Raw genomic sequence first — 27,296 nt, 5'->3', positions numbered from 1 at the left:
CTTTCGAGCTCTGATTTCGAGGCGCTGGTCGACCAGCTGCCCGAACCATACATCCTAACAGGCGACCTTAATGCGCACAACTCTCTTTGGGGCTCCTCCAGAACGGATGCCCGAGGTCGCCTGATAGAGAAATTTCTTACATTTTCCGGAGCATGCCTTTTGAACAAAAAACAGCCTACATACCATAACTTAGGACATAATACGTACTCACATCTCGAATTGGCTATTGGTTCTGCAATTCTCTTTCCATGTCTTGAGTGGGGCGTGGGCACGGACCCATATGGTAGTGACCACTTCCCCACATCCCTAACAAACATAGGTAAAGGCCCATGCAGTCCATCTTCCCATAACAGGTTTAATGAACCAAAAGCATACTGTAGTACATTCACAGAAACATCTAAACTACACCACACAACCATAAAACACCTACACGTAGAGGAAGCAGCCCAACTCGTCACGGCGCACATAGTCGACGCTGCCGAAAAGTCCATGCCCCAGGCCTCCAGTGCGTCCCGCAACCCAAGGAGGCCCTGGTGGAACGAGGACTGCAGGCGGGCGCGAGAGGCCCAGAACAAGGCGTGGGGTGTCCTTCGCCGGTACCCCATGTCAGATAACCTAATTTCTTTTAAAGGGGCAAAGGCTTTTGGGAAGTGAGTGCGTCGTGAGGCAAAAAGGGAGAGTTGGCGCACCTTCCTCACTTCCATCAACTCATACTGACACACACAAAGTCTGGACACGAATACGAAAACTAAAAGGACAACAGACACACAGCCTGCCCCTGGTTAGTAAGGCTAACACACTTGCACAACACTTTCAACACGTGTCAAGCTCTGCACACTACACAAACACTTTCCTGAAACACAAAGCCTCTTGTGAAAAGAAGTCCCTACGTGACAACAACAAATCACAGACTTCCTACAACTCCCTGTTTTGACTACATGAGCTGAGGGCTGCTCTGAGCACGTGTAAACCCTCAGCTCCAGGCCCAGACAACATTACATACACAATGATACAACACCTACACGCAGACACACTTGAAGCACTTCTACATCTATGTAATAAAATATGGCTTTCGGGCCACATTCCACACTCTTGGAGGGAGGCCATTGTAGTGGCTTTCTTGAAAGAGGGAAAGGACCCGTCGTCCCCCTCAAGTTACCGTCCAATAGCCCTGACGAGCTGCCTGTGCAAGCTCGTCGAGAAGATGATCAATCGCAGGCTCGTGTACTTCCTCGAGTACAATGGTCTTCTCGAGAGCTGCCAGGCAGGCTTTAGGGTGGGGCGATCGACAAACGATCAACTGGTTGCACTTGACTAATATATCAAGGATGCCTTCTTGCATAAGCAGTACTGCTTAACTGTCTTTTTCGACCTCGAGAAGGCCTACGACACCGCTTGGCGTTATGGGATCCTTAGTGACCTCAGGTTATTCGGTGTTTCGGGTAATATGTTGAACACCCTTGTTAGTTATTTGTCGGAGAGGACGTTCAGAGTAAGAGATGGTTGTGCACTTTCAAAGGTTCAAGTCCAAGAAAATGGCGTGCCGCAAGGTGGCGTGTTGAGTTGCACTCTCTTTATCGTAAAGATGAACTCTCTTGGAAAGGCACTGCCACCAACAATCTTTTATTCTATGTATGTAGACGACGTGCAAATATCTTTTAAATCATGTAATATGTCAATATGCGAACGTCAAGTCCAGCTTGGTGTCAAGAAGCTTGCGGGCTGGGCAGACCAGAATGGGTTTAAATTGAATCCTGCAAAAAGCTCCTGCGTTCTGTTCTCCAGGAAGCGCGGGGTCCATCCGGACCCAGACATTACTCTGAATGGCGTGTCGCTTCCTGTGAACAAGGAGCACAAGTTCTTAGGTGTTGTGTTTGACCAGAAACTCACATTCATTCCACACATCAAGAAACTTAAACATAAATGTCTGAAAACAATTAATATACTTAAGGTTCTCTCCCATCAATCGTACGGTTCCGACAAAGAACTCCTACTACGGCTCTATACTGCTTTGTTTGGGTCTCGTTTAGACTTTGGCAGTGTGGTATATGGGTCGGCGACTAAAACAGCGTTGCGAATGCTTGACCCAGTGCTACACTTGGGGCTGCGGCTTGCGTCGGGTGCTTTTCGCACTAGCCCTGTCGAGGGTCTGTATGCCGAGTGTAATAAGTGGAGCCTTGAGAACCAACGGACGTACATGGACTTACTTTATGCTTTTAAAATTTCATCGCTGAATAACCATCCTTTTTATCCTATCTTTAACGACACAGCCACATCTGTGCTTTTTGTAAATCGCCCATCCGTTCCTCTGCCCTTTTCATTTAGAGTGAGAGAGCGAGCCTCGGATCTGAGCGCTTCGTTTTTAGATGTGTACAGGTCACCCTTTTCAGACATTTTACCTCCTTGAGAAGTTCGTCCTGTGTCCTCCGACCTTTCTTTTATGAAACTTGACAAAAATCGGGTACCGCGAGCTGCAATACTGCAGCACTTTCTGCCTCTGCAGTTTAAATACCCACTTGCAGAATTTTACAGTGACGCGTCTAAAACCTCCACTATGGTCTCCGGCGCTGCTCGTGGTCCGAATTTCAGTGCAGCCAGAACCATGAGCGTCCACACAACAATTTTTTCAGCAGAAGCATATGGAATTTTACTGATTGTACGACACATACTTGAAAATCAAATTCCGAAGTCTATCATCTACACAGATTTCTTGAGTGTTCGCGCACTGTCATCGCATACACCCCCCAAAAACCACATAGTTAATCTTGTATTTAACACTATCATGTCTGTGTATGCACAGAAGCATCAGGTGCTCCTCTGCTGGGTCCCAGGACACGCTGGGATAGCTGGGAACGAGTTGGCAGACAAGAGGGCCGCTGCTGCTGCACTCAGGAACACTGTAGACATAACAACCGTACCATATACAGACCTCAAGACGCACATAAGACAACACTTGGGTAGAACATGGCAAACACACTGGAGTGAACAGACAGATAACAAGTTACCGTATTTACCCGATTCTAACGCGCACTTTTTTTCCGAAAAAATAGGCCGAAAAATCGCATGCGCGTTAGAATCGGATACAAAACAAACTGCCGAAAGAAGAAATTTCGTCCCACCCATCACCATCGCCATCTCAAGATGGCGCCGAAGCTTTTAACAACGATTTTTCGGACGCAGCAAGCCTAGGCACCTAGGCTTTTCTATCGGCGTTCACACAAATCGTCAAATCGTTTCACTTGCTTGCTTGATAACAGCAATGGCTGCAGCGGCTCCCACGCGTTCAAAACAAGCGGTCGGCTGAAGCATGCACCTCTGGAGAAGCTCTCGGGATGGGCGTGCGAGGCGTGGGCCAAGATCCCATCGACCATGGTTGAACGTTCGTTCAGAAGTGTGGCATCGCGAACGCGCTTGAAGGCACCGAGGCCGAGATGTTGTGGTCAGCGGAGAGCGACGAGGAGTGAGATGAGTGAGATTACTTCGGGAAATAAGTCGCCCATTTCTCTTGCATTCGTTTGTCGGGGCCACAAAGTCCCGTGCGCGTTACAATCGGAGGTGCAAGTTTTTTCTTTTTTTTTTGCCAGGAAAATCGGGTGCGCTTTAGAATCGGGGGCGCGTTAGAATCGGGTAAATACGGTACACGTTATAAAACCACGCTTTGGACCATACACCGCTGACACACGCAACAGACACACAGAAGTCGCGTTGGGTAGGCTGCGGATAGGACACACCCATGCAACGCACTCGTATCTGCTGACGGGATCTTCTAGACCCCAGTGCAGCAGGTGTGGAGAGGCCCTATCCGTAGTGCACATACTAATCACATGCAAGGCACTTTACACAACACGACACAAACACTTCAGAGAACTCTGCAGACAACATATCCCCCGACATCCATTGCTGTTTCTTGGTGACGATGGAATGGTTTCCGTGCGTGTGTCAGAGGTCAAGTTTTTAAACCTCATTTCCTACCACGCATAATCAGATCTGGCCCTATACACCAGCCATCACCATTATCTTTAATTGTTTTTACTATGTTCGGTTTATACGCTTTTTTTACCTACCTTTTTGTGGTAACCACTTCACTTCATTAAATAACCTTTTCTCTGCGCTCTTTGCCCTTAGTCGGCCTTGCGCCATAAAAACCCAACCATCATCAAGTGTTTCTACCTGGTGCAGAATGTGTCAACCTTATACACTTTTTTTCTTATTGGGACCGAGGGAAGTAGTATTCACGTTTGCAGGTATCAGGCGTGCTCACTTGACGTCTTCATGAGTTGCAGCTCATACTAATGCAGTAATTTAACTAGAGACAGCTGAGCAGGCTGCGTGCAAAATCTCAATTTTTTTTTCATTACTGATTGATTGATTGATTGTAGGGTTTAACGCGCCGACGCAACGCAGGCGATGAGGCGCGCCGTAGTGGAGGGCTCCGGATTAATTTTGACCACCTGGGGATCTTTAACGTGCGCCGAAATCTCGTACACACGGGCGTTTTTGCTTTTCGCCTCCATCAGAAAAGCGGCCGCCGCGGCCGGGAATCGAACCCGCGACCTCGTGCTCAGCAGCGCAACGCCTTAGCCACTGAGCCACCGCGGCGGGTTCATTACTGATTCCAAGCTCTAGTAAAGTTTCATTGCGTTTGCGAACATGCACAAAAGCAATGTAAAAAATGTTTGCAGAATATTTTAGCTTAACTGGTTCTACTACGCTTCGAACTCAATTAAACTGCACCCATAACTCCAGTCGTCAAACCTGCAGGCAATAGTATGTACTCTCTCTTCGCGTGAGCTATTTCGCGTGCGCACTAAAATCGTCTAACTTTAATGAAGATGTGAGGGCAAGGTCCTCGGAGGCATTCCCAAATCACCCCCCTACCCGGCTGGGTAAAATCAAGACAGACTGGTCAGTTGCAGTTGCGAAACGACACCAGCGACGATTCCTGTATTGGATGGGAACAGTCTGTCTTGATTTTTACCCAACCGGCCAAACCGCTTTCGCTAACTGAGTAGCCAGCGTCACTATCAGTAATTAGACAGTTTTAGCAGAGCGGGCCAGCGGCCAGCGGAACGGAGCGGACGAGCGCAGCGCCAGTGGAACGACGCGCGAAAAAAAAGAGTTTTAGCTGAGCGATCGGCGGCCGCCTCCAGCCATAGAGTTAATACTACTGACTCTAGAGCAAAAGCTGCCCGGCCAGCCCGTGCATTGAAACCGTGCTACACCCGGGCGCTGACATGATGCCACCCTCACAGCGTTGCCCGCTGCCTTTTTGCCTACTAGAGTTGGCGGCAGTAGTCGGTATTCACCTAGTAACCAACGCATTCCATCATGGCAGCTTTACGGGCTCGCAGCACCGTGCCTCGAGGGTGGTCAGCCAGCCATGACTCCCAACACCCTCAGGAAGCTGGCGAACCAGAGGGAGGAGGCGAAGTGGCGTGATGGAGCGGGAAAGAAGGTTACCCTGGCAATGTACGTCCGAGAGAAAAGGTCGATACGCAAGGCGACTTGCTACGATAACTCTCGGGGCAGCGACCTGCTGGCGGAGGCGCGGCTGGGAGCCCTGCGCACCAGGGTCTGGCGGAAGAGGACGGGTGGTACACTGCCTACGGAATGCGTGGCGTGCGGTGTGGTGGAGGAGACGGTTAAGCACATCCTCCTAGACTGCACGGCAATTAAACCAGCACCGTCGGCCGCTACGCTGGAGGAGGCGCTCGGCTTCAGGACACAAAGCCCGCACGGAGCCGCGGATGGTGAGGCAGACGACGGCCCCACCGGCCCGCCCTTGAGCCTGGCGAGCGGGGCGACATCGCGTGAGGAGATGGCGAACGCTGCAGCGGGAGCGACGCTTGCACCAGGGGGCAACGCCATCCAAGCGTCCAAGCGGCGCCTGGAGGACTGGTGGCGAATGTCCCTGGCGTGTTGGCAAGCGCCATGAACATTGCCGAATGTAGCGGACGCTATGGTTTTTGTTTCTGTTACTTGGTGTTTTGAGTTTGGTGTGTGTTTCAGTTTTTATTGCCAATTTTTTGTTGCTAATTTTTTTTTTTTTTACGTATAAGTATAAGCACTGGCTAGGCACCCGTCGCGGTTGCCGCCCGTTACGAAGGGAAGAGCCATATCCACAGCCACCGTCGCTGTGAGTGTGCCGTGAAAACTTTGCTGTGCAGAAACGTTGTGTGAAGTTTTTCCTGTGGTAGGTAGCGAACTTTTGTGCCTGCTGCCGCGTTAGATGCAGTTTTGCATTCTCCGCAACTGAGAAGGGTAGCGCCTAGATTAGCGGGTACTTCGTACGCTCGGAGAGGTAGCTTTTGCGGGTGCGTCAGGGGAGTTCGGTCGTCGCTTCGGAGTTGAGCAGACGTGTTTTTTCGTGCTCCTGTGCTTCGGAGGGGCTTCATTTCGGCGGCCCGTTGCAAGCGCGGGCCGCTGGACGTCGCCTGGCTTTCGCTCTGCTGGTGTGGCGGTCGAGTGCAGCTCCCGCCCCCCCCCCCCCCCCTTCCCAGTACCCGTCTCCAAAGCGGTCGGGACCGCCGCAGACTTCGCTCTTCGTCGCACCATGCTCGCCTCCGCGCTTCACTGTTCCCTTCGACGTTTCTCGTCTCCCGGACGCAGCATTACGCCAGCCAACAGTGTTTGTGGTGTGTTGTGTGCGACGGAATCGACCACAGTGGAACTACTCTTCTCTACTCTTTCCTCACCTTTCTAATCTTTACTTTTCTTTCTCCTATCCTATTTCCCCAACTATTCCCGCTTGCGGACTGTGTTAAATGCAGGTGAGCTCCCATGAGAGCTTAATAATATCCCCAGTCCATTTATTTTCCTGCTTCCTTTAAAAAGAAATCACTTCCACCTGGTTGCTTTTTTTCCCCTGATCTTTTTCCTGGTGGCTTCCCCTGCATCCGCGCATGCGCTGTTTCTGTATATATCATTTTGTGTGTGCTAAAAGAGTTCAGTTGATATGCAGCGCTAGTCCTGTGTAGTATTTTCTTTGTTGTCCCGTCTGTACAGCGCTATTTTAACATGTTTCACACGCCTCCCCCCCCCCCTGTATGTGTCAGCTGATTGTTTTCGCAATCTATTGAGGTGCTCTTTACAACTACTTGCTTTTCTAGCGAATGGAAGTTCGAACTGGACAACGCTTCCAAGAAATGCATGTAAATGGAAATCGTATTTGTGACTGCACTTTATGCTAAACAAACATGCTTTCTGTGCCTGTTCCTGTGCCTGTCTACGAGGCCCCTGCAGCACGTGTGTCAACTTTTTTCTCCAGTTGAAATGCTTTTAGGTAGTGGCCCTTGCATTAGCTTAGATTCAATAACCGTGAAATACCCAAGCCTAATATACTGAAACTCTCTCAAGAGATTTTCCATTTTTCTAGGTATGCTTAGAGGATTTGTCATTGATTGGACGTCACGTCTTGGGGACGTCACACAAGCTACATGATTAATGTTGTCAGGTTACATTAGGTCACAATAATTCTATTTAATAGCAGCTTAAACAAAATCTCGACAAAAGCAAACCAGAGACTAGAAGATATCATGTATAACGCGCATTTCCATTCTGGGTTTGTGGAACTATAGCTTTCAGTACTTCCAACTACAAAGAAAGTAGTGCAAGTGTTCATTAGTTGCTGCAGGGCTCTTTACCTTTTAAAATTTCATGCCCCCTCTCCCACAATAAAGAAAGAGGAAAATTGTGTGAGGAACTAACTATTTCCAGCAAAGCTATGGCAGGTTTAAAGCCAATAAACAGACAGGGTTAAAAGCCAAAAAACCTTTTTGAAGAAAAAACAATTTCATGATAAAAAACCTAAGCACTGGAGAAGAGGAGAAGAACGAAATAAACAAATACAAGCAGAGGCAGCATAAAAGAGCAAAAAATCAACAAAGCAAATGCAATTCTATGAGGCAGTTAGTGACGAAAGCTTCCACGAAGGAGCAGACACTTCAGGAGAAATTTTTAAAAATTAGAAATTATGTACCCCATTTACATTATGTACACAGAAAATCAGACATATTTCAGTGGTTTTAGACAAGATGGAGCTGAAGTAGCCAAATCAGTTCTTGCCTTGAAGAAGCAGATTGCAGTGATTAAGAGAGAAAAACAGTCAAAGGTGTTGTAAGGGTGTTACCAGCATGCAGCATCCTTCGTTTGCCCATTTTGTCATTTTGCCTGCTTCTTTTATGCCTATCTTTTTTTCGCCCATGGTGCTAACTTTGTACTGGCCATTTCCTCACCATGTTTTTTTTTCTCCCGAATTTTTTATCCTTTATTTTATGCCAGTCCTTTCCTTTCCTTTCAAGCTTACTGTTCCCATTTCCACATGTAGCACAGCCAGCTGGACAGTTCTTCTTCTTCTTTCCTTGGTTAACCTCCCTAGCTTTCTTCTACAGTTTCTTCCTTTCGTTGAAGTCGCACATTAGGTCATCTTAGCCTTGCTCTTACCATCACAAACTTCCCTAGAGCTCTGGTGGTATTACTGGTGGTGTAATAAAATTTGTTGGATAAGAATTGCTTGTACATATGACCCTCTTGCTTTTTCTGTGTTTATTTTTGCTTCTGATACACGGACTGATGGCATTGCGATGGCCCATTATTTTTGATGAAAATAAGAATGCTGATGACCACAATCTGAATGAGCATTAGCCAGAGCTTTCATAATCAGCTACAGCATTACTGAACCCAGCTTCGGTAATGCAACTTCTTCATCATCCTTGTTGCTGTGAGCACGCTGGAATGGAAGCGTGGAAATTTTACAAGGTCTGGTGTGGCCCCTTTGTGGCCACCGGTTTGATGTTGGCATAAATGAGAAGGCTGTACTACACATATCGAATTCCTTCGTTCTATCGTGTATCGCATTCGCATATAGCATTCCTTCCTTTTATCTAGTGTATAGAGCTGAAGAACGTCTCCAGATGGCCCTGGCTCAACCGATACGTGCAGATGTAACTGTCGCAAATAATAAAATTGAGAGTTCAATTTATTGTCGGCTTTCTTAATGACTGCCATATGCAATGCACATTAAGTGCCTGAATACTCTATATTAGCGATTGATAGTCTCATGCTAGGCAGTCTGATTCACCTGCTATAGTTATGTTTGGCAGCTGCTTCAAAACTAACCACTATGATTGAACTAATGAGCGGCAATAACAATTTATAGGTGCACTCAAATTAATTTACTTTTCAAGGGAGACGTATATCCTTTGTCGACTTCGCCTTGCACAACATACATGACGGTCCCATCGCGACCCAAGAAAGCGCATATGTGTGTTACCTCAACATGCTTCCTAGGCGGTCTCTGTTGACAGACAGATTTCCGGCCGAACCCGCAGGCATTTCAGGCAAAACCGCCTGCAGGCGGGGTGGTCCTGATAATTGGGCGTGAACAGAAGTGGCCGTTTCCGTTCATTGGCGAAGGCTCCCAGGGAAGGACAGAATAATTTTTCTTAACGCCCCACCACACGGGTGCCCATCTCACATGAAGTTTACTCCTCCCCCACCTCCTCTGTGCAGGTATATACATGGGCCATATGAGAGCAGAGGTGCAAGTATACGTAATTAAACAACGTCGCTGATCCGCCGAATTTAAGAAATGTGTCATGCAAAGCATCAAATATATTTTCGAAAATTTCAGATTGCGTGTTTCAGCGATCGAAGGAGCATGCACCAATCGCACACACCCATACAGGAGATTTCTGCACCTACATTCGGGATTACCTTTCGGCTTCGCCTTGTCCTCCTCTAGAAAACCACCTTATCGTGCAAATAAAGTTACCATTATTATTATTAGTTGGCGGTTGTTTTATCTCTGACTCAAGTAAAACACCGTTCAGTGAAAGTATAACAGCACCCGTAAACAAGAGCCTAGTTATACGCTAGGCATGGTAAAATGGTTCGTACATTTGTTTGTTTTTAATTTACGAATCATATACGATTAAAAGGAGCCGATCTGCCCAGACATGTTTCGCGTAACATGATATGACCGGCTGACGGCGAGTTCAAATCGGCAGCAGCCACTACGGACATGTAGAGAAGGTGTCCTTGAAGATAGGCGGCGGCGGCTTTATTCCGTATCGTCGGCAGTCTTCGCAAGCGTGTCTTCGCAAGCAACGAAGTGACACAGCAGACACTAAGGCGTGTTAGAGTGAACCTTTGTAAATTAGCCCCACACGACTGACGCTCCTCACAATATACCGAAACTGAATTTGGCGCCTCAGCCCGACGTCTTCTTTTTGCTTATAATTTCATTTATTTTTGTTCGTCAAGCATGAATACTTCAAGAAAACTAATAAAAAACATACTAACTCGTAAAGAAACTCAGTTATTGCCATAAAAGTTGCCTAATTTTAGCTTAGGGCCCTAAATTTGTGCCTCATTTTTAAGAAAATATCTTAAAATTCTGATCTGGCAACTACAGCGTGGCATCATGGCGGCATTCGTGTTTAGACACATTTTTGAGCCAGCTTTACCCGCCTGCCTCCAGCGAAGCGTTGTACTGCGCCATCTGTCCGTTCAAAATTGAACTAGCCTGATAGGAATAAAAACAAGGTTTATTTTTAGATGCTAAAACCACAATACAAACACGAATTGTATGTTTCAGTACATATTATTTTACTATATTTGTGATTTGGATTTTTTAGCGAGGACGTTAAAGTAAGAAAACGTGCTCCTCCAACGCCAGCTGAAGCCGAAGCTCCAAGCCAGCAGTTTGTTGCCGCGAATTTTAACATACAGTTTTGGGCTTGCCGCTGCAACTTGCTGCAGACAACCGCTTTCCACGATGCCCAAAAGCATTCTTCAGGACCCCCTGCTCATGACTCGGCTGAAATGGTCGGACATAGTCGACGCCGTGTGTTTAGAAGTACTGGGCGAGACACGGCGTGACCCACTGTCCATGCGCGGTCTTTTGAACATTGACGCGTTGGACAGTGGCGTCTTTCGGACGTACTTTCGTTTCGAAAAGGACGACATACCGAGGCTGCAGAGAGCATTGTGCATACCTAAAGTGCTAACAACTCCTCAACGAGTGTCAGTTCCCGGCGACGAGGCCCTCTGCATCACGCTTAGAAGGTTAGCGTACCCGAACCGGCTGCGCGATCTCGAGCACCTGTTCGCCCGACACAGCTCCACCATATCGTCGTTGACGAACGATTCACCGTGGCGACGACGCGAACCCATTTGTGGTCGTCGCCGAAAGGCCTCGTCGCGGCCACCTCCCGCAAAATGCACAGGTCTTCTTACGCCGTGAAGCACTGCGGGGCTTCTTGACTTGCCGCATTTCGGTTGCATCCGTGCGCGATGACGACGCACCGCCGCTCGCGCAACAGGCAGCCATTTTGAATGCCGACGCTCGCTCGCCGGGCCGCTGGCGCGCTGCGCTGGGATGACCGAACGAGCGGGCGAGCTCGCAGCGTCGTAAAGCCGCTGGCCGCATCAGCGTACTGACGCATGCGCAGTGGCGCCTCCGCTCGTCCGCTCCGTTCCGCTGGCCGCTGGCCCGCTCTGCTAAAACTCTCTATTAACAGTGGCGCTGGCCAGTCAGTGAGCGGAAGCGGTTTGGCCGGTTGGGTAAAAATCAAGACATACTGCTCCCACCCAGTACAGCAATCCTCGCTGGTGTCGTTTCACAACTACAACTGATCAGCCTGTTTTGATTTTAACTAACCGGACAAACCGCTTCCGCTCGCTGACTAGCTAGCGTCGGACGTGGGTCGCCGGGTAGGGGGTGATTTGGCAACGCCTCCCAGGACCTTTGCCGACGTGAGCAACTTCAATTTTTGCACCTCAGCTGAACCTTTCTTTTCCCCGCACGGGGCACCTCGAGCAATCTTGGTGACGGTACTGGCGATACCGCGGACCCCGAGCCCCCAAACATAAGCTGGATCCAACCGTGGCGATGTGTTTATAGGTGGAGGGTTAGAAACCACGAACGGTGGCCGTCGGAGCCCAGGTCAAGCTCCGGCGGATGGGCTCCCTGTCTGTTTACCAGGCAGGGAGCTCCGGGACCTCCTCAGCTATGAGGGTAAGGTTGTGGAAGAAAGTACCCCCGTCCCCTGCTTTCCAATGTATCATATGGCATTTTCAAACCCCCCCTCCAAACGTGATCGGTCCCTGAAAAGGGGCCGCACCGAAGTATCTTTTCCTCCTTTGTCTTCGATCTCCATTCCAAAGCCCGATAATTTCTCGCGCTTCCTGGTAATGGAATCCCTAGATAAATCAAAACCCGTCACGTCCCAGTCTGTCTTTCTCATATCCAAGTTTCGTGAAAGCCTTGTAGGCAAATCGTACAAGGCTAAAAAGCTCTCAACCGGAGAGGTCCTGATTGAAGTCCAAAACAAACAACAATCCTGTAACCTCTTGAAGCAAACGCGCATGGTCGATGTCGACATCAAGATCACGCCCCATCGCAGTCTGAATAGCTGCCAGGGCGTCATCTCTGATAGAGATCTAACAAATGAGACTGAGGCAGATCTGCTCGACGGCCTTCGTGATCAGGGCGTGACAGCAGTGCGGCGAATCACGATACGCCGAAACGATCAAATAATAGCTACTCAACACATAATCTTGACATTTGACCGCTCAACACTTCCTGAGTCGGTCAGCGCAGGTTTCCTGAGATGTCCGGTCCGACCCTACGTGCCGAACCCACGCCGCTGCTACAAGTGTCAGCGATTTGGACATGGCACTAATGCTTGTCGTGGTCGACTAACATGCGCCAAGTGTGCACAACATGATCATGCATCTGACAACTGCCCATCGCAAACCCTCATCTGTGCGAACTGCAAGGGACCCCACGGGGCCTACTCTAGAACATGCGAGAAATTCAAACAGGAGAAGGAGATCATCAAGGTTAAAGTGACTGAGAATCTTACCTTCCCAGAGGCGCGAAAGAGGTTGGCCTCTTTCCCCCTGGGGAGGTATGCCGACGCAGCTCGCCGGGGGGCGGAGCGGCGTCTAGTTTCGGCGGGGACCCAGTACCGCGAGTCGGACCTGGTCCCGCCCCCGCCCCCCCCCAGGGTTGCCTCTGGCCGCCCAACCCGCCACCACGCCGCTTGCTGAGGCAGCAGCGGTTGTGGTGGCAACCTCTTCTGTCGGGACCGGTGCCGCTCCCGTCCGTGCCTCCCCATCGTCCAGTGCGTTGGAGTGTGCCATGGACACCACGAGCCCCGCACCGGCTCCCACCGCACCGCCCGTGCCACTTCTGGTGCCTCCGACACCACCGGCGGTGGCGGGTCAAACGAAGGGCCCCCGAAGGGGGGCCAAGTCCGGGGGGCCCGGTTCGACGGGCACACCCACGACATCGGACGACGAGATGGACGTCGTGCCGTTCTTGCCTGCAACGCAGCGCAAGGAGAGGCCTCCGACGTCCAAGCCTTCAGATAGGCCGCCCAAAAAGCCCAATCCAAGAGTCACAGCCCCGAAAGACGACACATAAACATACACACTCCAGTAGCTCTCACACTAAATAATGGGAAGAGAAAATATTGTTCAATGGAACTGCAGAGGCCTTCTGAATAATCTTGACGACGTGTATGAGATTCTGCATACCAATCAGCCAAGTGTAATGTGTGTTCAGGAAACACATTTGAATTCTAAACACACAAATTTCTTGAATAGTTACCTGGTATACAGGAAAGACAGGGATGGCTGCACACACTCTTCTGGCGGTGTGGCCATAATCATCCGGAAATCCTTAGCATGCCACCCTGTCACTCTGAACACTATCCTTGAGGCTGTAGCAATACGCTTGATAATATTTAATAGGTTGATAACGGTATGCTCCATATACATTCCTCCTGATGTTTCACTTTTAAGCTCTCACTTCGAGGCGCTGGTTGACCAGCTGCCCGAACCATACATCCTGACAGGCGACCTTAATGCTCACAACACTCTTTGGGGCTCTTCTCGCACGGATGCCCGAGGTCGCCTTATAGAGAAATTCCTTACATCTTCAGGAGCATGCCTTTTCAACAATAAACAGCCTACATATCATAACATAGGACACAACACATACTCATTCATGTCTTGACTTGGCTATTGGCTCCTCAGTTCTCTTTCCTCTTCTCGAGTGGGGTGTGGGAACTGACCCATACGGCAGTGACCACTTCCCCGCCTCACTTACATACATAGGTAAAGGCCCATGCAGTCCATCTTCCCATAATAGGTTCAATGAAGCACGAGCTAACTGGAATACATTTACAGAGACATCCAAACTACACCACACATCCATAGGACACCTACACGTAGATGAAGCCGCACAACTCCTCACGGCGCACATCCTCGACGCCGCCGAAAGGTCCATTCCCCACGCCTCTGGTGCCCCGCGCAACCAGCGGAGGCCGTGGTGGAATGAGGACTGTAGGCGGGCGCGAGAGGCCCAGAACAAGGCGTGGGGTATCCTCCGTCGGTACCCCACGTCGGGAAACCTCCTCTTGTTCAAACGGGCCAAGGCGTTAGGAAAACGTGTGCGCCGTGGGGCAAAACGAGAGAGTTGGCGTACATTCATAACATCAATAAACTCTTACACAGACACAAGGAAAGTATGGACACGAATACGTAAACTCAAGGGACAACAAACACACAGCCTGCCTCTGGTCAGCACTACAGGGGACACACTGGAAGACCAGGCTGACACACTCGCACAACACTTCCAACACGTGTCCAGTTCAGCACACTACACAAACACTTTCCTGAAACATAAAGCCTGTTGTGAAAAGAAGTCCCTACGCGACAGCAACAAGTCACAGACTTCTTACAACTCCCTGTTTTCACTACATGAGCTGAGGGCTGCTCTAAGCACGTGTAAACCCTCAGCTCCAGGCCCAGACAACATCACATACACAATGATACAACACCTGCACGCAGACACAGTTCTAACACTCTTACACCTCTATAACAAGATTTGGCTTTCGGGGCACATTCCAAACTCTTGGAAGGAGGCTATAGTTGTAGCTTTCCTGAAGGAGGGAAAGGACCCGTCGTCCCCCTCAAGCTACCGTCCTATAGCCCTGACGAGCTGCCTGTGCAAGCTCTTCGAGAAGATGGTAAATCGCAGGCTCGTGTACTTCCTCGAGTACAACGGTCTTCTCGAGAGCTGCCAGGCAGGCTTTAGGGTGGGGCGATCGACGAACGATCAACTGGTAGCTCTTGACTCGTATATCAAGGATGCCTTCGCGCATAAGCAGTATTGTTTAACTGTCTTTTTCGACCTTGAAAAGGCATATGACACCGCTTGGCGTTATGGGATCCTTAAGGACCTCAAGTCATTCGGTGTATCGGGTAACATGTTAAACACTCTTGTTAGTTACTTGTCAGACAGAACGTTTCGAGTAAGAGTTGGTTGTGCACTCTCAAACGTTTACGTGCAAGAAAATGGCGTGCCACAGGGTGGCGTGTTGAGCTGCACTCTCTTCATAGTAAAAATGAACTCTCTTGGTAAGGCACTGCCACCTACAATCTCTTATTCCATGTATGTAGATGACGTGCAGATATCCTATAAATCATGCAATCTGTCAATCTGCGAACGTCAAGTCCAGCTTGGTGTAAAGAAACTTGCCGGCTGGGCAGACAAGAATGGTTTTAAATTAAATCCTGTAAAAAGCTCCTGCGTTGTGTTCTCCAGGAGGCGCGGGGTCCATATGGACCCAGACATTACTCTTAATGGCGTGTCGCTTCCTGTGAACAAGGAGCACAAGTTCTTAGGTGTTGTGTTTGACCAGAAACTCACATTCATTCCACACATCAAGGAACTTAAACATAAATGTCTGAAAACAATGAATATACTTAAGGTTCTCTCCCATCAATCTTATGGTTCCGACAAAGAACTCCTACTACGGCTCTATACTGCTCTGGTTGGGTCTCGTTTAGACTATGGCAGTGTGGTATATGGGTCGGCGACAAAAACAGCATTGCGAATGCTTGACCCAGTGCTACACTTGGGGCTTCGTCTCACCTCGGGTGCTTTTCGCACTAGCCCTGTCGAGAGTTTGTATGTCGAGTGTGATAAGTGGAGCCTTGAGAACCAACGAACGTACATGGACTTGCTATATGCTTTTAAAATTTCATCACTGAATAATCATCCTTTTTATAGTGTCTTTAACGATACATCAACATCTCTGCTCTTTGCAAATCGCCCATCCATTCCTCTGCCCTTTTCACTTAGAGTGAGAGAGCGAGCCTCGGATCTCAGTGCTTCGTTTTTAGATGTGTACAGGTCATCCTTTTCTAACAGTTTACCGCCTTGGCAAGTTCGCCCTGTGTCGTGCGACCTTTCTTTTATGAGACTTGACAAAAATCGTGTACCACGAGCTGCAATACTGCAGCACTTTCTGTCTTTGCAGTATAAATACACATGTACAGAATTTTATAGTGACGCTTCTAAAACCTCCAGTATGGTGTCGTGCGCTGCTCATGGTCCTAATTTCAATGCAGCCAGAACCATGAACATCCACACATCAATTTTTTCAGCAGAAGCGTATGGAATTTTACTGATTGTACAACACATCCTTGAAAATCACATTCCCAATTCCATCATATATACAGATTCTTTGAGTGTTGTTCGCGCACTGTCATCGCATACACCCCCCAAAAACCACATAGTTAATCTTGTATTCTGCACTATCATGTCCGTGTATGCACAAAAGCATGAGCTGGTCCTCTGCTGGGTCCCAGGACACGCAGGGATCTCTGGGAACGAGTTGGCAGACGAGAGGGCCGGTGCTGCTGCACTCAGGAACACTGTGGACATTACAACGGTACCCTACACAGACCTCAAGCCACACATAAGACAACACCTGCGCAGAACATGGCAAACACACTGGAATGAACAGACAGACAACAAACTACATGTAATAAAGCCGCACTTGGGACGGTACACATCTGACTCACACAACAGACACACGGAAGTCGCCTGGGGTAGGCTGCGGATAGGGCACACCCATGCGACGCACTCGTATCTGCTGACGGGATCTTCTAGACCCCAGTGCAGCAGGTGCGGAGAGGCCCTATCCGTAGTGCACATACTAATAACATGCAAGGCACTTCACACAACACGACACAAACACTTCAGAGAACTCTACAGACAACATATCCCACTACATCCATCGCTGTTTCTAGGTGACGATGCCATGTTTTCCGTGAAACGTGTGTTTGGGTACTTGTCAGACGTGAAGTTTTTAAACCTCATCTCCTATCATGCATAATCATATCTGGCCCTCTATACACCAGCCATCACCATTGCCGTTAATTGATTTTATTGTTATTTTGGCTTCAGTAGCTACTATTTTATTTTAGATACTTTTGTTTGGCGCTCTTTGCCCCAGCTGGCCTTGCGCCAAAAAACTCTAACCATCATCATCATGAACCTTTCTTTTCATGATGATGATGCGAAAACGCCGAACATGCATAAGTGGAATGTTGCACGTACCTGGCATGCCAAACAAAATGCAGATTTGGTGCCCCGCCGCATCCTTCTTTTGCCGGTTCTTGAAATGAGGGTGTTTTTTTGTCTGTTAAAAAGGGGTACCCTTTGACCACCTCGATCAGCGCTTCCGTCAAAAAACTGATGGTAGCTTCGGTAGCCATGCTGATCGAGACGAGGCCGCCGGATTTCCCGCCAGCAAACAAACCGCATATAAATAATCCTCCAGAACTTCCTGGACGTCACGTTGAAGTCGGCTCCGAGTGGCTGCAACGGCCGTCGCGCGACGAGGAAATCGGGCAGAGAGCGATAGGGCCCGCCGTCGCAAAGCGACGAAAAGCGACGGCCGGCTCGTCGCTTTGCGACGTCGCTTTTCGTCGCGCGACGAGGCGAATCGCCAGTGGAAATGTACCTTAAAGATCCGTTCACTACCGAAGCATCTGTGCTATCGTATAGTTACAAAATGCCCGTCCAGGACACTGTTTAATAACAGACCCCAAGCTATTTGACCATTCCTCCTACAATTTGAAGAGAAATGCCAGGAATTTAGTATGCTGGACACATTACCTGTGACTGCCCAAAGAACAAAACAATTACCACCTTGGTATACATTCCCTCCTGCGTGCGATTTTACGCTGACACAGTTTCAGAAAAAGAAAACGCCACGTGAACACATATTGCAGAAGTTTTTGGCACTAAACGAAAAATACAAAGGCTACGCCTCATTTTACACAGACGGTTCCAAGACATCATTCTATGCTGGGAGTGCAATAATACAAGTTCAATGGGAGAAGGTGATCAGGTTACCTCAGTGCGCCTCGGTTTTCACAGCGGAGTCTTATGCTATTGCTGTGGCTGTAGAAAGAACAAGGAAGGAAAGCATTCCAGAAAGTGTTATCTACACAGACTCGCTCAGTGCGATCACAGCCCTACATTAGAAAAATGCAGCTCAACCAATAATAGGAGACATAATACACAATTTTGTGACAGCAAACCCACAGGGATGGGAAATTAAGTTGTGCTGGGTTCCTAGCCATGTTGGGATCAGTGGTAAGGAGAGAGCCGATGCATGAGCTGCACAGGCTGGTAGTTAAACAGTCACACAAGTACATATCCCTCATAGCGACTACAAAATTTATACGAAGTAAACTGAGAAAAATATGGCAGTCCTTAATAACGAAAAAAAACAACAAACTTCACATAGTAAAACCGACTATAGAAAAGTGGGAATTAAGCAAACATGAAGAATGCTTCAGAGAAGTTATTTTATGTCGTCTTCGCATTGGACTTACACATCTGACACATAACTTCCTTCTTATGAAAGAAGATAAACCGAGATGTGAGGAATGCGACCAAAGGCTAACTGTAAACCACATGTTAATCTCATGTACGAAATTTGAGGTCCTGAGAAAGAAGCATTTTAGCCTGTTCTATCACGAACACATTCCATTTCACCCCAGTCTACTTTTAGGAGAAAACGCTCTTGTTACAACTTTCTCTGTTTTTAGTTTTGTAAAAGAAGCAGGGCTTCTAAGCAAGCTCTAACGTGCTGTAACAATCAGTTAATATCCACAAAGTACGCAAAACCTTCTGTTTGGCGCATGGTTGCCTAAGTTGTTTATGCGCCATAAAACAACACAACCGATCAGAGATCACGCCCTCGCAGCTATTGAGGCTGCGATGGGGCGTGATCCTGATGTCTACATCAACCATCCGCGTTTGCTAACGACGCTAGATGATTGTTGTTTGTTTTCTACTTCCATCAAAACTTCTACCGTTGTGAGTTTATTAGCCTTGTACGACTTTCCGATAAGGCTTTCGAGAAACTTGGAGATTAGAAACACAGACTTAGAAGTGATGGGCTTTGTCTTGTCAAGAGATTCCATGATCGAGAATCGCGAGAAATTATCGGGCTTTGGGAGCGATAGTGATTGCAAAGGAGGAAAAGAAACTTCGGTGCAGCTCCTTTTCAGGTACCGATCATGTTTGGAGGGGGGGGGGTTTGAAAATACCATATGCTATAGTATAGAAGCAGGGGACGGGGGTACTTTCTTCGTCAGCCTTACCCTGAAGCTGAAGAGGTCCCCCTTGTAGACAGGCAGGGAGCCCATACGCCGAAGCTTGCTCTGGGCTCTGACGGCCACCGTTTGAGGTTTCTACCCTTCACCTTAAAACACATCGCCACGGTTAGATCCAGCTTATGTATGGGAGCTCAGGGTCCGCGGTGTCGCCAACACCATCACCAAGATTATTCAAGGTGCCCCGTGCAGGGAAATGCAGCTCCTGGAATTGTTAGGACTTGCACCATTAAACTATAACCCCCACAGTATGCCTTAGGTATTGAGGGTTACAGGCTCAAAAAGATAGCGTTACATTGATTACACACAACATGCAAAGGTAGGGTTTACTTTTCTAACCTAGCATCAAAGAAATTGTGCAGCGAGCATGCAACGGTGCACTGGCTGCACCAGCTATGTTGGGTAAAGCCGTTCATCTCGGCCGGCCGAAGCACACCTCACAGAACTTGTTCAGCTGCACTCAGAATACGCACGCAAACAGGTTGCCGTCTACTTGTACAACTGACGCTTACAAATCCTCCCAAAATGCGTGTCAGGTTGCGTCGGTAACGGTTCTCGACGTAACCGAGAAATTTTGCACTTGCTTTGACAGACGTTTTAAAAATATTAGTTTTAATAATTTGTAACAAATTGCAAATGTCACAGTTCTAACTTCGTGTTGCTCAGTGCCTACGTATTGCGCCGACACGAGCAGACAACAAATCGTCGGCTCCTCCAGAGTCACGTGCCGCGCCCGATCGCTGGCAGCTTTGAGGTGCTTCTTCACGTGACCCACTACCTAACTTCCGGTTCAAGAGCTGCGTCGGAGCTGCTCGAAGGTGCTATGAGCTGCTTTAAGACAGGCAAAAAAGAGAGACCTCTTGTGTTTCCCTTGGCTCCAGGTGACAAAGCTGGCAGCATTGAGCGCTTGGCGCTATTAGCCACTTCTTGTGCTCAGCACATCTCGCTGGCACACGCTTCGGCAGCGGACGGCGAGGGTGAAGCGGGCTTTGCTCTATCTGCCTGGCTCTGACAAAAGACGCATTACGACGAAATGTCGATATCTTAGTTTTTCAATCAATCAATCAAATCAACTTTGTTTGCCTTCCAGATGGGTACAGGGGAATGAGCAGCCACAAAAATCTGCACAAAGCGCCTTGACGGGGCGGCTGCCCACCATGTGATTGACAGGAACGGGTCTAGCAGAATAAAAGATACAGCAGAGGAAATAAAAAAGGAAAAAAAAACTTGAAACACGTGCCAAGTCACACGTAACAAAATGTGCGTAACAGTCATGGTTAGCAGGCCAATAGAAACAGCAAAATGAATTCAGCAGGTGCATGTCACAGGTATTTATAACAAAAATACAACAGATATAAACACGCGTTACAAAAAATATTCTTTCAAAGACGATTTAGAGAGTTTCCCGATCTCAACTGAGTTACTTGTAAAGTTATTCAGCAGTCTGGGTAAAGTGAAAGTTAAGGATTTACGGTCGTAGTTGTGGGGTGTAGTATACCATATGTCTGGATTGCGTGTTGTATGCTGTAATATTTTTTTTAAACTTCGTTAGGCCCTCGTAAACGCGGTTGTTATTTTTTATAGCTGCAAGGTATGACTGGGCCAACCGGTATTCGTAGTAATTGCTAACTTTAATTATTTTAAACTTCTTGAAGAGTTCAGGCGTGTGGAAATTATATGGCACATTCGCTATTATCCTTGCAACTTCATTTTGGACTATCAAAAGCTGGTTAAAGTTCTTGTTGGTTGTCGTTCGACCAAGTGTGCATCATATGTGAGTTGCGATAAAAGTAGTGAATTATATAACAGTTTAATTCATTTAGGTAGGATATGCTACATTTATTGATGACACCAACTGTTTTACATATTTTCTTATAGATTTGTTCGACGTGAGAGCCCCAGGTCATATTTTGAGAAAAATATACGCCAAGAACTTTTACACTCTCCTCCACCTGGATTATGTCCCTGCCAAGGTACACCTTTGGTGAGGCAGCGAGTTTGTTTTTCTACTGAATAAGCAATGTCGTTGTTTTATCCACATTTATCACTAGGGAGTTGCGCTGTGTACACTCCAAGAGCGTCGACAGTGTTGTAACCGATATTTTTTCTATTTATTGGCTTGTTTTTCTGGTGATGAGCAAAGTGGTGTCATCAGCATAACAGATTACCGAAACTTGCGGCCTTGACATGAGGGCATGCAAATCATTTACGTAAACGGAAAATAAAAGAGGCCCCAAAATGCTGCCCTGGGGCACGCCCGTGATTATAGATTTTAGGTCAGAAAAATGCTCACCTGTTAATACGTACTGCTGACGGTGGCTTAAGTAAGCAAGTAATAGGTCATACGCAACACCACGCACGCTTTCACCTTTCTGCTTTCACCAGTTTCAGCAACCAACTCAACTGAATAGGTTCTTAGCAGTTTCCATTTATCGTTGAGTGCTTATTGTGTTTGAAAAGAATTACAGCAGTCAAATGGGAGCATTACTGCATCGTGTACCTCATGATCTTACCAGTGTGCCTCAAGATTGTTTACTTTTGACCACAGTTGTAACTTACTAGGCTCCTCAGCAACTTCAAGCCGTGACAGGCATCGAAAAGCAGGTGGATGGAGGCATTGTTGTTTCGCGGGTCATGAAAACGGCTCCAGCTCTTCAAACGTTGCAACGTGGACACGGCAGCCCAGGAGTTTTGCCATGGCCACATTTGCACCCACGCAGTCACACACCACAGCCACCACAGTCAGCCCACACTCCTGGATGCACCGTATGGCTTCAAGGAGCAAGTTCTTAAGCACCTCCCCGGACAGTCCAGCATTAGGGAAGTACCCAAAATGCATCTTCCATGGTGCGGCCAGTCCAATGACCTCGAAGACGAGTGCCTCAGTGGCAAGTGGCACTTCATCATCTTCAGGTGCCTGGCCATTTCCAAAGTCCACATAACCAATAAGTCACCCGCTTGCAGCATCAAGATCACAGGCATTTTTGATGCTCATGCCATCGAGCAAGATGGAGCACAATCGCTCCCGGGGGGAATCGTACTGGTGTTGCAGCTCCAAATTGGCCAGGACCTCTTGCGCGAACCCTAGCCACCCGCCAATGACTCGAAGCCACTTCCTGATGCATCTGGTGCTGGCCATACGGAATATGGAGCTCAGGTAATCGTACGCGCGAGGGGAGTAATAGTGCCGAGTTGCTGCACACTCATTCATCTCTGCACTATACCTCCTGTCTCTGGGTTGCTCTCTTGCGTTTGAGCAGCAGCTTTTAACAATTTCTTGTGGCTGGGCGCCAAACTTATCCAATTTTTGTTGGCCCTCTTCAGATAGCAAATTTCTGTCTTTTAGTTGTCCAATTATGGTCTGCAGGGTTTTATTTTTGTTGCTATACCGCTTCGTTTTCTCGGTGAGCAATTTTGCTTTTTTTCGGGTTTTCTGCAGATTCGCCCAGCCCCTTTACTTTAACTTCTAGATTCTCATTGTCCCAATAACTGTGGTCGTCGTGGCCAAGTCGAGTCCGAGATGGTTGTACTGGTGGTGTAGCTGCACCAGTATGTGCACTTTCAGGGGCTTCACTTGGTGAGGGTGCACTTGCTTGCAGTGTGCTTGTTTGTGCTGGTTCCCAATAGTCGTGGTCGTGGTGAATTGCTGTCCGTGACGGTGCTACAGTTGGTGACGCTGCACTGGTGGTTGGCGGCCATGTCTCCCAGTTTGTGTGGTCCGTGGTAGCAGTTTGACTGTGGTGGCTGGGCACAGAGTATACTCTTGCCTCTGGTGGTGAGGGCACTTTTGTTGGCTGTCCCCTTGATGACACAGCACTTGTCACTGTTCCTGCACTGCCTGGCGGTCTCCAGTCATGTGGGCTGTCTTTGTGGCGAAGCTCTGACGATGACACTGCACTCGGTGTTGTGCTGAGCGGCCCTGCGCCGCATGGTGCCCAGTGGCCGTCTGCGTATCCTGGGGCGGTGTGCTTTGTGACTGCAAGGAAATGGGTGACATTAGTAAAGCGTGCAGCAGCAATTACTTCCTTTCCCATGTACCTCTGTGTGTGCCTCCTATCTGAGCAGTACAGGGGTCATGAAGTTGAGGCTCTGCTTGCTGTACATTTGTCACACATGGGCCCTGCAAAATGTCTCTTTATTGTGTGCTGCTGCCATGAGATTTCACAAAATTTTCTCACACTTCCAGGTTTGTGCTTGTCTCTTTTTTTGTTTTCCCTGTCCGCTTGACCCCAGTGCGAGGTACTGTCGGGAGCAAAAGTCTGGATTCCACGCGAGCGGCGGCCGAAATGCATTGCAGCGCCACCCTGCGAAAGCTCGCCTGCTGTCGAGACACCGGCTGTAGGGCCTATCTTAACTGCACGCATGTTCGTTTGCTCGCACGAGTCTGATACGCTTTTTGTTCACGGAAAGACCGAACGGTGTCGCTTCGGCCGTGTCTAGCATTTACGACTGGGCAATTCCGTCGGCGTGTAGCATTTGCGATACGGTCTCAGTGAGTGGCAGTAAGCGGCCACTGATGCGTTGAACGGGTAGTTTTTCGTCACTCTTTATCAGCGTTGCACATCGAAAGTAGTTGCTATCTGCGACTGCACCGCAAAACAATAGTCTCAAACTGGTTTAAGGAAGCGTGTCGCTTCGCGACTGCTTTTATCGAATGAATGCTTTTCAACTGAGAAATTATCGTAGGCATTTTTTCGTTCTGGTCGCAACGTAGGAAAACTGAAGCTTGAAAGAAAAGAATTTTAGTGGGCGCAACAAGTGGAACAGAAAAACTGTGTGGCTTTCATTCCGGTGTCTCCTAGTTAAAAAAAAAAAAGAGCGCACAGGGGTCGTAGGTTATTCATTTAAACAAAAATGAAGCAAAAGCATGAAGACTCTGCCACCTTGTTTCGGTAACGGCCCTTAGTAGCGTGTGAGATGTCCATCGCCGGCAATCACCTCGGCTACGCGCCTTGGCATAGACTCGTAAAGTGAAGAAACGAGTCCTTGGGTAGCTCGGAGTGCCTCCCATTCTTCTTTTACTGCAGCCCAAAGGGTGTCGGAAGTGGAACTGATGAGATGGCGCCCAGCAAGGCGTTTTTTCATTAGCCCCCACACACTCTCGATAGGATTCAAGTCCGCCCCGACCGGCGGCCACTCCAAAGTCCTGATCGCGAGGTCTTCCAGCAGTGCCGTCACGGAGCGCGCGGTGTGGACGGGGCTCCGGTCGTGCTGGAGGAGGCAGCAGCCATCCTTGAACGGCCCGTCCAGGACGTACGCAATGAAGTCTTTCTCAAGTATCGCGCAGTAAGAGCGTCCTTGAAGCCGCCCTTCAATCCGTACAAGTGGTCCCAGGCCGTCCTTGCTGATGGCTCCCCAGACGTTGACTGTGCATCGCCCACTGGACAACACAGTCTGGGTCCATGGCGGCAGGTATCTATTTAAAAAAGTGTTAGCAAGCGTGTAAAAAAGTACATTTTGACGAAAAAACAGGCTGGCCGTGCTGTAAGCAAATGCCACGAAAATACTGATACTTTTCTACCACCAATACAGGAAGCGTATTTGCTTAACGGATGCACATCCAGCCCTAACTTCGAAGAGCTTCGAACTTATTATCAAAATAATATAACGCATTGAGTAGTCTACACCGCACAAAAAGGACAACAAATAAAGTACAAGGTCACTTGCTGCTATCCGTACATAATTTTAGTACGATATTATATTATAGCAAAAATAGGGGCAAAACATATTCACAGAATTAAGGTGAATTACTGTGATAATCAATAAGAATGTTTCAACTGATAATTGCACCACAGAGAGACTCTTATTTATGCAATGACAATAAACGGCGCCGACCATACCTGCAATTTACTGGCCGCCAGACGCGCTGCTGCTGGTCCCATCGGCTTGAAAAAGAGGACTCATCAGTAAATACGACTTCTCTCCAGTCGTCCGGCTCCCATTGCTCCACCATGCGGGCAAACTCCAGTCGCAGACGCCTTTGTCTCTCCGTTAAACGTGGCTTTTGTGTGGCCGCACAGTTATTCAGCCCGGCCTCTTTCAATCTACGTCGGATAGTCCAACAAGAAATATCCAAATTAAGTGTCTCACGGATCTCTTTGGCGCTGATGAAGGGATCTGTGGCAGCCATGGCGATTATTAGTCTATCAGACTCTTCGTCGGTGGCCCTCGGTCTTCCGCTGCGCTCAGAATCTTCAAGGCGGCCTCCTTCGTCCCTGTACGCCTGAATTGCTCGGCGGACAGCTCTTCGGGATCTAGCAGTCCGACGGCAGATCTCGCGCTGAGAAATTCCTTGTAGGCATAACTCAACAATGCGTTTCCTCTCGTTGACGGGGACCGGTGGCGGCATTTTCGCGAGTGACAACGTCAATAACGGACAGCGATCTTAAATAGCGCTTACTACACGAAACGGTCCAATCGCACGCTTGCAGTGGTGATAATTCCATCATGGTATTCACTTTACGACGCCGAAAAGTCACGGTGCGCTCGAGACTGCGCATGGCTATAGGCGCTAGCACCAATTTTGAACATGTCGGCGTAATTTTAGTTTTTTTTTATTTGCGATGAAACGAACTCACGCATGCCACAGGCTTCATTCAAACCGGCGCATGTAGTGGTTTGCGGCTGAGTCCCACATTGCGAATATTGCGAATATCTGTGAAAGACAACGGTGATAAGAAGTAGTAACAAAAAAAGAAAAGCACACTGCTGAGCGCAACGCGCCCACAGATAGCAGCTCATGCTGTAGTGATCGCAAGTTGCGCCCCTGATTGTGACCACTTTCAAAAGGCGCGCTACATGGACAGCCGAAGCGACACCGTTCGGTCTTTCCGTGAAAAAAAAAAAACCGTATCAGACTCGTGTGGGCGAACGAACATGCGTGCAGTTAAGATAGGCCCTACAGCCGGTGTCTCGCAGCAGGCGAGCTTTCGCAGGGTGGCGCTGCAATGCATTTCGGCCGCCGCTCGCGTGGAATCCAGACTTTTGCTCCCGACAGTACATCTGCACAATGCAGTGTTGCCTACGGACTAGCTTCACGTCAGGGCACACTTTAATGGTTAGGAGAAGACAGCGCAGTTTACACACGGACACAGGGAGGAGTACTTGACACACACGAGCGCTGAACCAACAGTTTTAATGAAAAAAAGACACCTATATATACGCACAGTAGTCACGCTTATCTGGGTTTTTATACACGGCGCATGCTCTGAAAGTCCAATTCTTTTGTAGTAAGGGCTAGTGACGGTGAACTAACGCATGCTTGACCAATCCTGTGAATTAATTCAGCTCCAATAATCTCCCATGTGATACGGTCTGAGCATTTCTTTACGACAGCAGTTCTATCAAGGAACGGCACACATCCGCACGTGTGGCAGTGCTGCGCTAAATATCCATCGATCACTTTCTTTTTCTTATCGAGTGCGTTCTTTATCTTATTTGCAGGTTCCCTTAACCTGTCGTTCAGACATCTTGCGGTTTACCCTACGTAAAATCTGTTGCAGCGGAGTGGAATTTTGTAAACGACCCCTTCCACGCATTCAACATATGCCTTCCTGTGCTTCGTGTTGCAGTGCCTTCCCCGCACGGCCTCTGGGTCGCTCAATTTGCACAGCTTCAACAGCTTGTTTGGGGCGGAGAAAACTACCTTCACATTTGAGCGCTGGGCCATTTTCCTCAAGTTATGGGAAAGTTGGTGCATGTAGGGGATCACCGCAACCTTCTGCCTGCCCTCCATAGGATCAGCACGAGGCTGAGTTTTCCCACGCAGTCCTCCGAGTAACCCCTCTGCAACGGAGGTGAGC

At 48.4% G+C, this 27,296-nt stretch overlaps 1 protein-coding gene across 1 annotated transcript in view; it reads right to left on the bottom strand.

Annotated features, from left to right (window-relative positions):
* LOC144165267 (uncharacterized) overlaps positions 1-27,296 on the bottom strand; it is a 403,196-nt gene that overhangs the window by 128,007 nt on the left and 247,893 nt on the right. The gene's annotated exons all lie outside the window — the stretch shown is intronic.

The sequence above is a fragment of the Haemaphysalis longicornis genome, unplaced genomic scaffold (assembly GCF_048455015.1).
Source record: "Haemaphysalis longicornis isolate Haplotype H1 unplaced genomic scaffold, Haemaphysalis longicornis Haplotype H1 scaffold_14, whole genome shotgun sequence".
Lineage (NCBI taxonomy): Eukaryota > Metazoa > Arthropoda > Arachnida > Ixodida > Ixodidae > Haemaphysalis > Haemaphysalis longicornis.
The sequence above is the reverse complement of the archived record's forward strand: the minus strand, read 5'-3'. Positions and strand labels throughout refer to the sequence as shown.